Source organism: Octodon degus, unplaced genomic scaffold (genome assembly GCF_000260255.1).
Source record: "Octodon degus isolate 3935 unplaced genomic scaffold, OctDeg1.0 scaffold00110, whole genome shotgun sequence".
NCBI classification, from domain to species: domain Eukaryota; kingdom Metazoa; phylum Chordata; class Mammalia; order Rodentia; family Octodontidae; genus Octodon; species Octodon degus.
This window is the reverse complement of record NW_004524686.1, coordinates 392433-397431: the sequence shown is the minus strand read 5'-3', so window position 1 is coordinate 397431 and position 4999 is coordinate 392433.

Below are 4999 nucleotides of genomic sequence, written 5' to 3'. Positions count from 1 at the left end.
AAAGTGCAGTACAGGGTTATAGGATAAACCCTGAGGGTACTTGACTGACCTTATAAGATACAAAAGTTACATTTCTTGTTATATAGGTCTTGCTTTATCTTGGTCTTAACCATACAGTAAAAAAAGTATAAAAACGAAGTGATTGCTTTGTAATCCTCCCCTCAAAGGTACACAAGCACAGAGGACCTGAGGGAGTCAGGCAATGGTTCTGATTCCATGACCTGCTGGTCTCTGACCAATTTATAGCTTAGGTTTTTAGGTCTCTCTATATTTAAAAAGCTCTAAGAGGTACCTCTCTTACTTTAAAGTTGGGTGAAGATCTGTGAATACCCTCAGATTTATAAACATAGAAAATGACAAGGACAGGAGAGGCCTTCTCATCAGTAACTTTTTCTGTAAGCCAGATGTCAGGTTTACCTACACTGAAGAGAAGAGCAAAGACTGGTGAGTATTATTGCACATGGGTACTGCTTGAACTCCAGGGCAGGTCTCCTTCACTTGAGCCCACATGGGAGAGCCAAGAAAAGGGGCATGAGAACAAAGGCTTCAGCTGTCATCAGCTCTGTGTTCTGCCAATACAGCAACTAGCATTCCTACATAAATATGCATGACAAGATAGAGAGAAAATACCACACATAATGCAGTATTTTCCTCCTCCTCACTGCTATAAAATCAGAGCCCATGCCAGATCAAGATAGTAGGCTATGACGTCTGCTTGTACTTGCCATTTTGTTTAGTTACTTCTTTGAAATAAGGAAAGAAGTGGGAAGAGAGCAGATAGAATAGCGCTGCCAGATAAAATTCAACACAATCACTAGATCAGCAACTAAGAGGAAATAAAAAACGTGAGCCTAATCATTTTTCACTAAGTGGAAGAAGACTTAACACAGCACTAGCAAGAGGATCCATTGTCCAGTAGAAAAGCTGTCACAGTTGGAGGCATAGGACAGAGAGAGTCCAGTGTCCTGGTAGTTAGTGGCATAAGGCTTTGTGGAAATCCTCAGTTTAGCCCTCTGAGTGGCTGGCTTAAACAATGTGGAGATAAGGATAACAATATCTTCAGCACCAATAATATCAAAAGACTTAGGTTAGTAAATGAGATAAGATTAGCAAACCTGATTTGTTATTATTATTTCAATAAAAATAAGCCAGAACCAAATGACTGTGAGAACTGCTCTGAGTTTACCATTTGCTGTCTCAGACTAGAAATATCACCACCAACTCCTCTTCCAAGCATGCCCATACGCTTGTATCTTTTGTTCTCTGCAATTATTTTGCAAAACAGTTTTCTGCTTGTCTGTCATTCAAGCAAGTGTAGGGCAGCTGAGTTGGCCAGCCAGGGAACTTGCAGTGAGCAGGTAGATCCGAATCTTAGTACATTAGGGAGGAGCGTGAGTGTGAATGTTGATGGTTTTCACAGCTTGCTTTGCTGTGTTCATCATTTGGCTCCTTTCCCTTTTCCATTGGTCCATTCAGCACCTTTCCACATTAACCCTTTGCTGTTCAATTATCCTGATCAACAACTGCAGCATGTGATGCAGTATGTACAATGTATCATGTGACTGCACTGCTGCATGCTTTGTACACTCTGGGAAGGGACTTGAGAATGTAAAATAGGTACTATTCATCAATAACTAGTGAAAAACTTGACTAAGAAAGTTCCTATGTTAGTATGTGAAGTCCCTCAAATAGATTTCTTGTAAAATCAAGATAAGGAAGTAATCCAAAGACTTGGCTGGTCTTCATTAGCATCTCTGAACATAAGATGTGATTTATATCTTTTAGCTGATTTAAAAAAATTTTTTTAAATGTATTTAGTAGAGGGTCTACTGAGTCTCATTACACAGATTGGACATGAAGTGATCCTCCTGTTTTTAGCCTCCCACTTGCTGGGATTACAAGTGTGCACCACCACACCCAGTCTCAGTTGCTTTCTCAGCACCCCCTGGGGGTGGGGCTGGCATGGCATATGGGGGATCTAACCCAGTTGCTGTGTCTGCCTGAGCAGGCAATTTAGTATGCTGAACTATCTGACCAGCCCTCTTAGCTGATTATTTTTTTCTTTTTTTGTATTTAACACAGGGTCTACAGGGTATCACTATGTAGATCCGACTCATAGTGATCCTCCTGTTTTCAGCCTCCCAAACTCTGGGATTATGTGCACACGCCGCCACGCCCATTCTCAATCACCATTTTAGTGCGCCCTGGGAGGCAGGGCCTGGATGGCACACTGGAGATCAAACCCCAGGCCCCTGTTTCTGCCTAAGCAGGTGCTTTAATCCACTGAGCTATCTGGCCAGCCCTTAGCTGATTTTTGAAAGCATCAATAGCTTTAACACATTTTTAAAAACTTGAATCTTATGATAATTAATCACTTCAGGTCATAAAACAAGACATGGCCACTGTAATAGAAATTAGCAGCTGGAAATAGCCAAGAACCTTATTACCAAGTGTCTGAGGGGAGGGAGATAAGAAAAGAAAATAATTAGTGGGAAAAAATTATTACTAAGAACCTGAAGTTTCCTTTTATTACTAATTTAAGGATATACAGATGAAAATGAAATAAAGTGGACTCAGTGCTGCTTATGAAATTGATAAGCTGTATTGATCATATCAAAATTTGGTCTATGATGATGATGTCTATGGCTTCTATAAAGAAGTATCAATAACTTATGTTACCCTATTAAAACCTAAAAGAAAAGAAAATATTTGTATATGTTCATAAACATCTATGTTATTTGTCTCTCTAGTATTTAAATCCACATTTATAAGGGTGCATTAGGTCATATGTGCTGGCATAATAGGTCTCAAAATAGTTTTCTTCCTTCCCTTTTTCTTAACTGCACAGAGATTTACGCTAAAAACTGGAAAATTGGGGGTGGGTGCATAACCATAATCCAAGCTGCTTGGAAAGTTGAGAAAGGAAGGTCACAAGTTGAAGGCCAGCTGGGCAACTTCTTGAGACCATGTATCAAAATAAAATAAAATGAGCCAGGAATATAGCTCAACAGTCCTTGGGTTAAATCCCTAGTGCAGCAAAAATAAAACAAAATAAATTCTAAAAATCTAGCAAGTTGGGAGTAAATCCTAGGAATATCCAATGACCTAATCTGTAGTTTTCCAAAAGTGGGAATAAACATTTAAGAAAGGAAAGGAATAAAGCCAACTTATAATATTAGGATATTTTTGACACGATTAGTCCCTAATACAATTCATACCAGCCAGCCTCTTCATTTGGATTTATTTTAGATGCAGACTTAGTTTGGATAAGTACTTTGGATAAGTTAACTGAATCCCCTTAAAAACCACCCAGTTCACAGGCAGAGTAAACAAGGATAATTGAGAAACTTGTAAAGGTCTATGTATTAAACCTGTTGACTGCTATGGATGTAAATAGATTGGATTATCCTGGGAAGTCTTCTTCCTATTTTTGATGGATTATTCTAACTTTCCCTAGGGAATCAGAAACACTGTCCTGATATATTCTGGTATCAATAGTCTGGTCTTTGTCTCATAGCTGTAATAACAGTGATCATTTCTTACTGATCTGAAGTTAGTGTAGCAGTAAGAGCTTCATCTACTATGTGTGTCATCTTTCTTTGTCATAAAATACCTCAGATAACCAACTGAAAAAGAGGTAAGATTTGTGCTGGCTTGCATTTTTGAACACTTCAATCATGATCAATGGGCCTGGTTGCTTTGGGCTCCTGGGGAGGCAGCACCCCATGGCAGGAGCATGGAGAGAGCAAAGCTGCTCACCTTAGGGGCATCTGGCAATGAAGTGGGAAGAAGAGATTGGTGCCCTGATACCCACTTCAGCAGCATGGGTTCAGTGACCTTCCTCCAACCAGACCCCACCTCTGACAGGTCTATTGCCTCTCAATAGTGCCACAAGCTTGCAGCCACAACTTTGACACTTGAGCCTTTGGGGACACTTCTCCAAACCATAGTGCCACACTTTATAGTCATGAACTCACTTAGTCTTAACAAAGGTCCCATACAGTTACTGTATTCCCCTCATTTTTAATGAAATAAATATGGCACAAAGAGAGACAACTTGAACGTTTTCCACATATTATGTAATCTTAGTTGGGGGAGAAACCAGTAGATTATTTCAAATTTCCTATGGCAACAGTGACTTGCTGGGATGCTAGACACATTTAGGATGATGCAGCAAGTTCACGTCAGTCAACAAATAAAAAGTGGTAATGATGGGTATGACTAAAAAATGGTGAATGGTAGGTTCCTGAGGAAAACAAAATACAAAGGACACTGTAATGTTAGAAAACTTGAAAAGTAGAAAATCAGAATTACAGCTACGTGAAAAAAAATTTTTGTGAGCAGAGGTGCTGATTCTCTTAAGAATTTAGAGAAATTTCCCCAAATTTCTCTTGTCTCCATTAATAATATGTAGCCCACAAAGAAAAAAAACCAGTGTAGATGTTATTTTGAAATAGTCAGTTATACTTCTTTTTGCAAGCATATGTATATCTAAGAAGACTCATTAAGCTACTCTTTACAGATAATTAATTTCCTTTTTTTTCTTACATGATGCAAGAAGAAATTCTGAGGCATTACCAGGGAGACAGGCAGGATTTTTGACCCCTGAGATGCACCCTTCTATTATGCTCATGAATGTGTCTCATTATGGCAAAAATGTTAAATTAAAGCAAACTAAGACTGCAGATGGAATTATAATTGATAATAAAATTGACTTTAAATTAGAAGATTATCCTGGATTATGTAAAAAGAGGAAGGAGAGATGGAAAATGTGGGAGGAATTTATCTGTTCTAGTTGGTTTTCCCTGGGGGTAGGGAACCAGAAGCCAATGAGAGGGCAGCCCTTAGAAGTCTGGAACAATTCTCAGCTCTTAGCAGCATGAAAAGTTCATTTATAAAACTGCAGTTTTAAAATTTTAAAATTAAAATTTTTAAAACTAAAAATTTCAGTTTTATAAATGCAAGTAACTGAATTCTGGCAATAGGTCTAATAACCAAG